Consider the following 14,268-nt stretch of genomic DNA (forward strand, 5'->3'; position numbering starts at 1 on the left):
CATAATTCGATTTTGTTTTCAACATACCGTGCTGACGGAGAAAGGCTAAATGGAGAATACGTTTCAGAGAGCCAACGTGTTTTTTCACGGTTGAATGCCTCTGAAAAGTTGTTGTCATCTGAGTAATCAGACCAAAGCTTCGCGAAAGTCTCAGCCATGTCTAAAGAGTTCGTTAAAAGAGACTGATTGTGCTGAATGCAACTTATAGTTTTGTTTGGAGTACCTGAAAGTGATTTTATATCAGCCCAGATTTTCTTTGGGGTCGAAAATGGAGAGATCTTTGAAGTGAAACTCTCAAAACTTTTTTTCTTTGCTTCTTTTACCGATCTCTTGAACATGGCATTCGACTTCTTGTAATTTATTAAATTCTCAACCGACATACATAGTTTGTAGGATTTCCAAAATTGATTTTTTTCCTCCCGAAGGTTTTGTAAGGTCTTATACCACCAAATAGGGAGAGCCTTGGAAAAGCCAGCCTTAGTTTGAGGAATGGATTTGTTGGCTGCAGAACGGATAGTCTTTGTGATAACTGCTATTTCTTTATTTACGTTTTGGAATGGCTCTAAGAAATTATTTGTAATTGTATTAGTGATTTCTGATTGATATAAATCCCAATTGGCATGGTCGGTTTTGAATTTGGGGATATGTTTAACCTTTTCAAAATTAGTATTAGTACGAATAGAAATAGATATATGGAAGTGATCGCTACCTCTAAGTATCGATGAAATTTTCCAGTTGGTTCTGGGATAAAGTTGTGGGGAAATTAGAGAAAGATCAACATGTGTAAAAGATGAGTGCGTAGAAAAATGAGTAGGTGATCGATCATTTAAAAGCATAAGTTGTTGTTGGAGTATAAAACTTTCTATAATTTGCCCTCTCGTATTTGATTTGGGTGATCCCCAGAAAGGGCTCCATGCGTTGAAGTCACCAGCCCACAGGATTGGGGAAGTAAATTTGGAAAACAAATTATTTAATTCCGCTATAGAAAATACTTGCTTTGGGGGTATATATGTGTTAGCTATAATGAAGCTTGAATTTAGATTAATTTTTAGCGCCAACGTAGATAATGTGGATGTGACGTTGACTAACTCGTGTGGAATTTCTGATTTAATTAATATACCTACACCTTGCTTACTAGACTGAATGTTGTATAGATTGGAAAAATACCCAATGTACTGTTTAGGATAATATATTGTATTTTGGTTTATATTTTGTGAAAAGTGGGTTTCTTGAATACATATTATATCTGGATCTTCTTCTTTAATTAATAATGATAGTTCGTTATAGTTATTAAAATAACCGTTGATATTCCATTGAATAATTTTTAAAAACATTAAAATATAAGAGAAAAAACAGATAAAATATATACATATTCATGTACATAAATGGCATGGACACACAAACACACCCAGATACAAATCAACCATGCTTACACATATGTAAACATGGCTAAACTGCATCTAGGTATACTTGTGTGTCCAAAAAAATTTAAGAAAAAGTATTTGTTTACATTTCTATCATAGCGTTGTCTTTAATTGACGTGTCTTGCGTTGCTACAACTTTCGTAAGAGACGGAAGTGAATCAAAGAGAGAATGTTGGGAGGATGTTGGAGAGCAATTTGATGTGTTAGGTGAGTTAGATGAGGAAGTGGCTGCAGTTTGATTTTGTTGTTTTGAAGCGGATATGGGGTTCTGGGAGGAAGCTAAATGCGTAACAAGAGAAGTTTGTTGGAATGATTGAGTGGATGAGGGGAAATTGTTTTGTGTTTTGTTGTAAGTGGACTGTTGGCTGGCAACTGGCTGAGCATCGTCAGTTGCAAATGAATGGGATGAACTCATTTCAGTATTTGTTTTGTTTGTTTCTTTTGAATTTTTTTCGGTGTTTATGTTATTAATTGTTGGTTTGGACACATTGCCTGTAGTTGTTGTTGTTGTTGAAGGTTTTGCTTGTACGCTTGAAAGTGATTTGGCTAAAGTGTCAGCATAGGTGGCACTATTGGAAGGTGGGAGTATGGTTTCTCTATAAATTTTCAAAGCTTCCCGCATTGAACATTTTTTTGTTGTTTTAATTTTTAAAATCTCTTTTGCTTGGATAAATTTGATACATTCTCTGGATGAAGATGGGTGTTCGGCTTTGCAGTTAGCACATTGTGTACGGGTACATTTTTCAGGGGAATGGGGGGGAAGTGAACAAATACCGCAGGCCGGTGGGCGCTTACAATGTTTAGCGGTGTGACCAAGTAATTGGCAAGATTTGCAACGCATGGGTGTTGGGATATATTCTCTTACCATGAATTTAGACCAAGCAATGTCGATCTTATTAGGCACTTTGTAAAGATTAAACGTTAGCAATACCACACCTGAGGCTACTAACTTTCCATCGATATTTTTTTTGAATTTGTAGGCTGATACCAATCCTTGAGAGCTAAGCTCTTTAACAATTTCCTCATCCGGAACATTATTTAAGAAAGGTGCGTACACTGTACCTTTCACTTGATTAAGAGTTTCATGGAAAGAGGCCGATATATTACAAATATTTGGCAATTGTTTGGTATTTATGAATTTAAGAGCAACGGTTTTACTTTTAACTAAGAGCAGTAACTTTCCATCGCGGAGAGTGGAAATTGAATGCACTTCATTACTTATGAGTTGTATTGCTCGATGAATAGCGAAAGGCGAAAAAGACGAGAGAAGTTTTGATGAATCAGCGGATTCAACAACAACAAACTTCGGATCTTCAACCTTAACTTCTGCTAGAAAGGGGAAAGGGACTACTGGCGATGCAGTACCGTTTTTATGTTTTTTCTTTGTGGGTCCAGAGTCCAATAATTGAAAGCGATTTGCTTTCAAAGTCTTTTGGCCGTTGGCCATAGTAATTAATTTTTTTTTTTTATTCACTTATGAGAATAATATGGATTTACACACGCGGAAATTAAAAAAGAAGATATATACACAAAATCGTACAAAAGTCAGCTAGTCTTTAAAGAACCGCAATAGAGTAAAAATAACCAATTAACTCCGGAGGCGAAAGAGAGAACGTCTGTTCAGCGCGAGAGATAGTCGGTGACTGCTATAATGAAATAACCAACATGGCTGTATTCATAAATTAAAGAAAAAATGTTTACATTAGTCTGCGCCTTTTTTTATATATAAGCATATGAAAAAAAAAATTTCGACTAGCGAGCTGCAATGCCAATAAAGATCACATTTACGAAATAAGGAGCATCATAATGCATGTTTTTTCTAAATATTTTTCAGTTTCATTTAGCTGAAGGTGAATATGTTTACATTACTCTATTTTAAATGTGCAAAAAGTACTTATTCTATATCAGATTCATCTCCGGACAACACTTTTTCATCGAAGTCTTCAGTCTCCACATTTTCTTCCGAACTGTTTATAGAAAATCTCAACACCTCATCAACATCAAGAGGTACATCGATTCACTGTCGAACCAGCGTTGTTTAAAAATTCCCGAGTCAATAAACCAACCACATTCTTCCACAGGAAACTTAAGACAAGTTGATTAAGTCGCGCTTAGCCACATGGAACTGACGTAAGCAATCCTTAATAATTTTTGCTTAGGGGATTTCCAGCATGGTGGAATAGTAATTGAGTCAAAGCCCTTAACTTGCTTCATAAATTTTTCATTATCTTTTGTTGTTCCGTACATCCTTTGGAAAACTTGTAACCTTGTATTGTTGAAGGATGAAAGTATCTATCGAAAACTAGATGAATTTCTGTTGACGAAGTGCTACATACTCTTTGCAAGATGGATTCGGCCAACTTTCCGCATGTTTGTGGGAGTGAGGCTCCAAATGATATAAAAAAGAGAAACCGTCGATTATATCCACATTAAAAGAAGGGGGACACACTGGGTTGACGCGAGATGTCAAAAGTGTTGCCAACGCTGATTTTTCGGTACGATTCATTTCTCCCGAATACTGAAATAATGCTGGAGGTACTGGAGTTAGTGGAAAAGTGAGGCAAAATTCAATATCTGCTTTTTTCGGCAGCTATACCCAAAAGCCTTCCAAAAACATATCTTTCCATCTTAAGCTAAGCCGTTTTGCTTCCATCTTTACTTCAAATTTTCTGTTTTGCACACTGAGAGGAAAAATTGGAAATTATATTCCGCTTAATCGGTTTTTCAAAACTACGAGGTACCGCAGAAACATTTTCCATAAAAGTTACCTTCTGTTTTTTCCCCAGTGACACGACGTTTAGAAGGAAGTCTGCAACTTCAGACGAAGCTGCTCTACCAGTGGATATATTGAATTTTTTATCCTGCCAATATCAGCTCTGCAAATTACATGATAATATCGGCTTCTTAAAAAATACTCTTTCATATATAGTGAGAAAGAAAGTAGCCAAAAAACCCGTTATACAAATTGAACAAGAGATGCAGTAATTTAGATTTGCAATATATTTTGAATGGTTTATATGACATTTTACAAACTAACAGTTTGTACACTGTTGTTGTGTATATAGACATTATATGAATCAACCAATGAAAAAGGGGTTTCTGACCCCTAACATTAAAGTTTGAGGGTCTATTAGAAACTCTAAGTACGCAGGTTTTATGTGATGGACTGTGGTGCAAATCGAGGTATATCTCGCCAAGCGAATATTTTCATTGCCAAACACTGTAATTCATATTACATGATGATGCACTAAAATGCAATTTTCTCAAAAAGCGCTCGGTTACTTTTCGTAAACTTTTATTGCTGAACTTGGTTTAACCTACAAAGAAGGAATCCGCAAAAAAAAACCGAGATAGTATGACTTCGGAATAAAACATCTTTCAAGTATACCGTGTCCGTTGAACCGACTTGCCAAGGGTTTCTTCCAGGATAGGAGGTGGCAAGTCGGTACTTTTGGTGTCGGGGCGTTGTCTGCTTTCATAATTTGAATATTTTATTTGAATACACTATGCAACATATTTTGATGCAATTGCTCCATCTTTCAACCGACTTGCCAAGGGTTTCTTCCAGGATAGGAGGTGGCAAGTCGGTACTTTTGGGGTCAGGGCGTTGCCAGCTCTCATAATTTGAACATTTTATTTGAATACACTATCCAACATATTTTTACCGAAAATTGACTTTTCATCGATGAATTACCACGATCCTGCCAAGCTAGGATCTGGCAAGTCCACGGTTTGAGGTTGCCCCAAATACCAGTAAATGAGTTATACTGGCACCAATTGAATAAAATATGCAACATGTTTTTTGCAGGCGGCTCCCCTACTAATATCTACACCACATAGTTCAAAAGGCTGGTTGATGAAGATCTGAAATTAAGAAACATGTCCTAGTAACCATCGCCGTTTATAAAATTTGAAAATTTTCTCTAATATCAATAATAAAATTTTGTTAACATTAAAAATTTCGGTATAAAACATAACATTTAACGTCGTAAACATTAACACAGCATTCAGATAACATTATCATTTTAATAACGATCAACATTTAATAAGAAAATTTTAGCACTACTAAAATATATCTACACCATAGAGTTCAAAAGGTTGATCTAGAGGTTTATAGAGGACGGCTTGTCATATGCGCGGATGGGGACGCTCATCACAGCGTATGGGGATGGGACAATATCAATCATAGAAGCGAGTCCCTTTTTATACTCAGTTGAGCAGAGCTCACAGAGTATATTAACTTTGATTGGATAACGGTTGGTTGTACAGGTATAAAGGAATCAAGATAAATATAGACTTCCATATATCAAAATCATCAGGATCGAAAAAAAATTTGATTGAGCCATGTCCGTCCGTCCGTCCGTCTGTCCGTTAAAACGATGACTTGAGTAAATTTTGAGGTATCTTGATGAAATTTGGTATGTGGGTTCCTGAGCACTCATCTCAGATCGCTATATAAAATGAAAAATATCGGACGATAACCACGCCCACTTTTTCGATATCGAAAATTTCGAAAAACAGAAAAAGTGCGATAATTCATTACCAAAGATGGATAATGCGATGAAACTTGGTAGGTGAGTTGAAATGATGACGCAGAATAGAAAATTAGTAAAATTTTGGACAATGGGCGTGGCACCGCCCACTTTTAAAAGAAGGTAATTTAAAATTTTGCAAGCTGTAATTTGGCAGTCGTTGAAGATATCATGATGAAATTTGGAAGGAACGTTACTCCTATTACTATATGTATGCTTAATAAAAATTAGCAAAATCGGAGAACGACCACGCCCACTTTTAAAAAAAAATTTTTTTAAGTCAAATTTTAACAAAAAATTTAATATCTTTACAGTATATAAGTAAATTATGTCAACATTCAATTCCAGTAATGATATGGTGCAAAAAATGCAAAAGTAAAAGAAAATTTCAAAATGGGCGTGCTTCGCCCTTTTTCATTTAATTTGCCTAGGATACTTTTAATGCTATAAGTCGAACAAAAATTTACCAATCCTTGTGAAATTTCGTAGGGGCTTAGATTCTGGGACAATAACTTATTTCTGTGAAAAAGGGCGAAATCGGTTGAAGCCACGCCCAGTTTTTATACACAGTCGGCCGTCTGTCCTTCCGCTCGGCCGTTAACACGATAACTTGAGCAAAAATCGATATATCTTTACTAAACTCAGTTCACGTACTTACCTGAACTCACTTTGTATTGGTGTAAAAAATGGCCGAAATCCGACTATGACCACGCCCACTTTTTCGATATCGAAAGTTACGAAAAATGAAAATATACCATGATTCTATAACAAATACGAAAATAGGGATGAAACATGGTAATTGGATTGGTTTATTGGCGCAAAATATAACTTTAGAAAAAAAACTTTCCAAAATGTGTGTGACACCTACCATATATCTTATACTTAAGAAAATGAAAAAGTTCTGCAGGGCGAAATCAAAAGCCCTTGGAATGTTGGCAGGAATACTGTTCGAGGTATTACATATACGAATAAATTAGCGGTACCCGACAGATGATGTTCTGGGTCACCCTGGTCCACATTTTGGTCAATATCTCTAAAACGCCTTCACATTTACAACTACCACCACTCCCTTTTAAAATACTCATTAACACCTTTCATTTGATACCCATATCGTACAAACAAATTCTATAGTCACCCCTGGTCCACCTTTATGGCGATATCTCGAAAAGTCGTTCACCTATAGAACTAAGACCCACTCCCTTTTAAAATACTCATTAACACCTTTCATTTGATACCCATATTGTACAAACGTATTCTAGAGTCACCCCTGGTCCACCTTTATGGCGATATCTCGAAAAGGCGACCACCTATACAACTACCACTACTCCCTTTTAAAACCCTCATTAATACCTTTAATTTGATACCCCTATCGTACAAACACATTCTAGAGTCACCCCTGGTCCACCTTTATGGCGATAGCTCGAAAAAGCGTCCACCTATAGAACTAAGACCCACTCCCTTTTAAAATACTCATTAACACCTTTCGTTTGATACCCATATTGTACAAACGTATTCTAGAGTCACCCCTGGTCCACCTTTATGGCGATATCTCGAAAAGGCGTCCACCTATAGAACTAAGGCCCATTCGCTTTCAAAATACTCATTAACACATTTCATTTGATTCCCATATCGTAGAAGAACATTCTAGAGTCACCTCTGGTCCACCTTTATGGCGATATCTCGAAAAGGCGTCCACCTATAGAACTAAGGCCCATTCCCTTTCAAACTACTTATTAACACCTTTCATTTGATACCCATATTGTACAAACAAAGTCTAGAGTCACCCCTGGTCCTCCTTTATGGCGATATCGCGAAAAGGCATCCACCTATAGAACTAAGCCCCACGCCCTTTTGAAATACTCATTAACACCTTTCGTTTGATACCCATATTGTACAAACGCATTCTAGAGTCACCCCTGGTCCACCTTTAACCCCTGGTCCACCTTTGTGGCGATATATCGAAACGGCGTCCACCTATGGAACTAAGGATCACTCCCTTTTAAAATACTCATTAACACCTTTCATTTGATACCCATATCGTACAAACAAATTCTAGAGTCACCCCTGGTCCACCTTTATACGATATCTCGAAAAGGCGACCACCTATACAACTACCACCACTCCCTTTTAAAACCCTCATTAATACCTTTAATTTGATACCCATATCGTACAGACACATTCTAGAGTCACCCCTGGTCCACCTTTATGGCGATAACTCGAAAAGGCGTTCACCTATAGAACTAAGGCCGACTCCCTTTTAAAATACTCTTTAACATCTTTCGTTTGATATCCATATTGTACAAACGCATTCTAGAGTCACCCCTGGTCCACCTTCATGGCGATATCTCGTAAAAGCGTCCACCTATAGAACTAAGACCCACTCCCTTTTAAAATACTCATTAACACCTTTCGTTTGATACCCATATTGTACAAACGCATTCTAGAGTCACCCCTTGTCCACCTTTATGCCGATATCTCGAAAAGGCGACAACCTACACAACTACCACCACTCCCTTTTAAAACCCTGATTAATACCTTTAATTTGATACCCATATCGTACAAACACGTTCTAGAGTAACACCTGGTCCACCTTTAAGGCGATAACTCGAAAAGGCGTCCACCTATAGAACTAAGACCCACTCCCTTTTAAATAACTCATTAACACCTTTCGTTTGATACCCATATAGTACAAACGCATTCTAGAGTCACCCCTGGTCCACCTTTATGCCGATATCTCTAAAATGCGACCACCTATACAACTACCACCACTCCCTTTTAAAACCCTCATTAATACCTTTAATTTAATACCCATATCGAACAAACATATTCTAGAGTCACCCCTGCTCCACCTTTATGGCGATAACTCCAAAAGGCGCCCACCTGTAGAACTAAGCCCCACGCCCTTTTAAAATACTCATTAACACCTTTCGTTTGATACCCATATTGTACAAACATATTTTAGAGTCACCCCTGGTTCACCTTTATGGCGATATCTCGAAAAGGCGTCCACCTATAGAACTAAGGCCGACTCCCTTTTAAAATACTCATTAACACCTTTCGTTTGATATCCATATTGTACAAACGCATTCTAGAGTCACCCCTGGTCCACCTTCATGGCGATATCTCGTAAAAGCGTCCACCTATAGAACTAAGACCCACTCCCTTTTAAAATACTCATTAACACATTTCGTTTGATACCCATATTGTACAAACGCATTCTAGAGTCACCCCTTGTCCACCTTTATGCCGATATCTCGAAAAGGCGACAACCTATACAACTACCACCACTCCCTTTTAAAACCCTGATTTATACCTTTAATTTGATACCCATATCGTACAAACACGTTCTAGAGTAACACCTGGTCCACCTTTAAGGCGATAACTCGAAAAGGCGTCCACCTATAGAACTAAGACCCACTCCCTTTTAAATAACTCATTAACACCTTTCGTTTGATACCCATATAGTACAAACGCATTCTAGAGTCACCCCTGGTCCACCTTTATGGCGATAACTCGAAAAGGTGCCCACCTATAGAACTAAGCCCCACGCACTTTCAAAAAAAAAATCATTAGCCCCTTTCGTTTGATACCCATATTGTACAAACGCATTCTAGAGTCACCCCTGGTCCACCTTTATGCCGATATCTCGAAAAGGCGACCACCTATACAACTACCACCACTCCCTTTTAAAACCCTCATTAATACCTTTAATTTAATACCCATATCGTACAAACACATTCTAGAGTCACCCCTTGTCCACCTTTATGCCGATATCTCGAAAAGGCGACCACCTATACAACTGCCACCACTCCCTTTTAAAACCCTGATTAATACCTTTAATTTGATACCCATATCGTACAAACACGTTCTAGAGTAACACCTGGTCCACCTTTAAGGCGATAACTCGAAAAGGCGTCCACCTATAGAACTAAGACCCACTCCCTTTTAAAATACTCATTAACACCTTTCATTTGATACCCATATCGTACAAACAAATTCTAGAGTCAACCCTGGTCCACCTTTATGACGATATCTCGAAAAGGCGACCACCTATACAACTATTACCACTCCCTTTTAAAACCCTCATTAATACCTTTAATTTGATACCCATATCGCACAGACACATTCTAGAGTCACCCCTGGTCCACCTTTATGGCGATAACTCGAAAAGGCGTTCACCTATAGAACTAAGGCCGACTCCCTTTTAAAATACTCTTTAACATCTTTCGTTTGATATCCATATTGTACAAACGCATTCTAGAGTCACCCCTGGTCCACCTTCATGGCGATATCTCGTAAAAGCGTCCACCTATAGAACTAAGACCCACTCCCTTTTAAAATACTCATTAACACATTTCGTTTGATACCCATATTGTACAAACGCATTCTAGAGTCACCCCTTGTCCACCTTTATGCCGATATCTCGAAAAGGCGACAACCTATACAACTACCACCACTCCCTTTTAAAACCCTGATTTATACCTTTAATTTGATACCCATATCGTACAAACACGTTCTAGAGTAACACCTGGTCCACCTTTAAGGCGATAACTCGAAAAGGCGTCCACCTATAGAACTAAGACCCACTCCCTTTTAAATAACTCATTAGCACCTTTCGTTTGATACCCATATAGTACAAACGCATTCTAGAGTCACCCCTGGTCCACCTTCATGCCGATATCTCGAAAATGCGACCACCTATACAACTACCACCACTCCCTTTTAAAACCCTCATTAATACCTTTAATTTAATACCCATATCGAACAAACATATTCTAGAGTCACCCCTGCTCCACCTTTATGGCGATAACTCCAAAAGGCGCCCACCTGTAGAACTAAGCCCCACGCCCTTTTAAAATACTCATTAACACCTTTCGTTTGATACCCATATTGTACAAACATATTTTAGAGTCACCCCTGGTTCACCTTTATGGCGATATCTCGAAAAGGCGTCCACCTATAGAACTAAGGCCGACTCCCTTTTAAAATACTCATTAACACCTTTCGTTTGATATCCATATTGTACAAACGCATTCTAGAGTCACCCCTGGTCCACCTTCATGGCGATATCTCGAAAAGGCGTCCACCTATAGAACTAAGACCCACTCCCTTTTAAAACACTCATTAACACCTTTCGTTTGATACCCATATTGTACAAACGCATTCTAGAGTCACCCCTTGTCCACCTTTATGCCGATATCTCGAAAAGGCGACCACCTATACAACTGCCACCACTCCCTTTTAAAACCCTCATTAATACCTTTAATTTGATACCCATATCGTACAAACACATTCTAGAGTCACCCCTGGTCCACCTTTATGGCGATAACTCGAAAAGGTGCCCACCTATAGAACTAAGCCCCACGCACTTTCAAAAAAAAAAATCATTAGCCCCTTTCGTTTGATACCCATATTGTACAAACGCATTCTAGAGTCACCCCTGGTCCACCTTTATGCCGATATCTCGAAAAGGCGACCACCTATACAACTACCACCACTCCCTTTTAAAACCCTCATTAATACCTTTAATTTAATACCCATATCGTACAAACACATTCTAGAGTCACCCCTGCTCCACCTTTATGGCGATAACTCCAAAAAGCGCCCACCTGTAGAACTAAGCCCCACGCCCTTTTAAAATACTCATTAACACCTTTCGTTTGATACCCATATTGTACAAACATATTTTAGAGTCACCCCTGGTTCACCTTTATGGCGATATCTCGAAAAGGCGTCCACCTATAGAACTAAGGCCGACTCCCTTTTAAAATACTCTTTAACACTTTTCGTTTGATATCCATATTGTACAAACGCATTCTAGAGTCACCCCTGGTCCACCTTCATGGCGATATCTCGAAAAGGCGTCCACCTATAGAACTAAGACCCACTCCCTTTTAAAATACTCATTAACACCTTTCGTTTGATACCCATATTGTACAAACGCATTCTAGAGTCACCCCTTGTCCACCTTTATGCCGATATCTCGAAAAGGCGACCACCTATTCAACTACCACCACTCCCTTTTAAAACCCTCATTAATACCTTTAATTTGATACCCATATCGTACAAACGCATTCTAGAGTCACCCCCGGTTCACCTTTATGGCGATAACTCGAAAAGGTGCCGACCTATAGAACTAAGCCCCACGCACTTTCAAAAAAAATCATTAGCCCCTTTCGTTTGATACCCATATTGTACAAATTCATTCTAGAGTAACCCCTGGTCCACCTTTATGCCGATATCTCGAAAAGGCGACCACCTATACAACTCCCACCACTCCCTTTTAAAACCCTCATTAATACCTTTAATTTGATACCCAAATCGGACAAACACATTCTAGAGTCACCCCTGGTCCACCTTAATAGCGATATCTCGAAAAGGCGTCCACTTATGGAACTAAACCCTACGCCCTTTTGAAATACTCATTAACACCTTTCATTTGATACCCATATTGTACAAACGCATTCTAGAGTCACCCCTGGTCCACCTTTATGGCGATAACTCCAAAAAGCGCCCACCTATAGAACTAAGGCCGACTCCCTTTCAAAATACTCATTAACACCTTTCATTTGATACCCATATCGTACAAGAACATTCTAGAGTCACATCTGGTCCACCTTTATGGCGATATCTCGAAAAGGCGTCCACCTATAGAACTAAGCCCAACGCCCTTTTGAAATACTCATTAACACCTTTCGTTTGATACCCATATTGTACAAACGCATTCTAGAGTCACCCCTGGTCCACCTTTAACCCCTGGACCACCTTTATGGCGATATCTCGAAACGGCGTCCACCTACGGAACTAAGGATCACTCCCTTTTAAAATACTCATTAACACCTTTCATTTGATACCGATATCGTACAAACAAATTCTAGAGTCAACCCTGGTCCACCTTTATGACGATATCTCGAAAAGGCGACCACCTATACAACTATTACCACTCCCTTTTAAAACCCTCATTAATACCTTTAATTTGATACCCATATCGCACAGACACATTCTAGAGTCACCCCTGGTCCACCTTTATGGCGATAACTCGAAAAGGCGTTCACCTATAGAACTAAGGCCGACTCCCTTTTAAAATACTCTTTAACATCTTTCGTTTGATATCCATATTGTACAAACGCATTCTAGAGTCACCCCTGGTCCACCTTCATGGCGATATCTCGTAAAAGCGTCCACCTATAGAACTAAGACCCACTCCCTTTTAAAATACTCATTAACACATTTCGTTTGATACCCATATTGTACAAACGCATTCTAGAGTCACCCCTTGTCCACCTTTATGCCGATATCTCGAAAAGGCGACAACCTATACAACTACCACCACTCCCTTTTAAAACCCTGATTTATACCTTTAATTTGATACCCATATCGTACAAACACGTTCTAGAGTAACACCTGGTCCACCTTTAAGGCGATAACTCGAAAAGGCGTCCACCTATAGAACTAAGACCCACTCCCTTTTAAATAACTCATTAACACCTTTCGTTTGATACCCATATAGTACAAACGCATTCTAGAGTCACCCCTGGTCCACCTTTATGCCGATATCTCGAAAATGCGACCACCTATACAACTACCACCACTCCCTTTTAAAACCCTCATTAATACCTTTAATTTAATACCCATATCGAACAAACATATTCTAGAGTCACCCCTGCTCCACCTTTATGGCGATAACTCCAAAAGGCGCCCACCTGTAGAACTAAGCCCCACGCCCTTTTAAAATACTCATTAACACCTTTCGTTTGATACCCATATTGTACAAACATATTTTAGAGTCACCCCTGGTTCACCTTTATGGCGATATCTCGAAAAGGCGTCCACCTATAGAACTAAGGCCGACTCCCTTTTAAAATACTCATTAACACCTTTCGTTTGATATCCATATTGTACAAACGCATTCTAGAGTCACCCCTGGTCCACCTTCATGGCGATATCTCGAAAAGGCGTCCACCTATAGAACTAAGACCCACTCCCTTTTAAAACACTCATTAACACCTTTCGTTTGATACCCATATTGTACAAACGCATTCTAGAGTCACCCCTTGTCCACCTTTATGCCGATATCTCGAAAAGGCGACCACCTATACAACTGCCACCACTCCCTTTTAAAACCCTCATTAATACCTTTAATTTGATACCCATATCGTACAAACACATTCTAGAGTCACCCCTGGTCCACCTTTATGGCGATAACTCGAAAAGGTGCCCACCTATAGAACTAAGCCCCACGCACTTTCAAAAAAAAAATCATTAGCCCCTTTCGTTTGATACCCATATTGTACAAACGCATTCTAGAGTCA

This window comes from Eurosta solidaginis, chromosome 2, assembly GCF_040869045.1.
Source record: "Eurosta solidaginis isolate ZX-2024a chromosome 2, ASM4086904v1, whole genome shotgun sequence".
In the NCBI taxonomy this organism is placed as follows: Eukaryota; Metazoa; Arthropoda; class Insecta; order Diptera; family Tephritidae; genus Eurosta; species Eurosta solidaginis.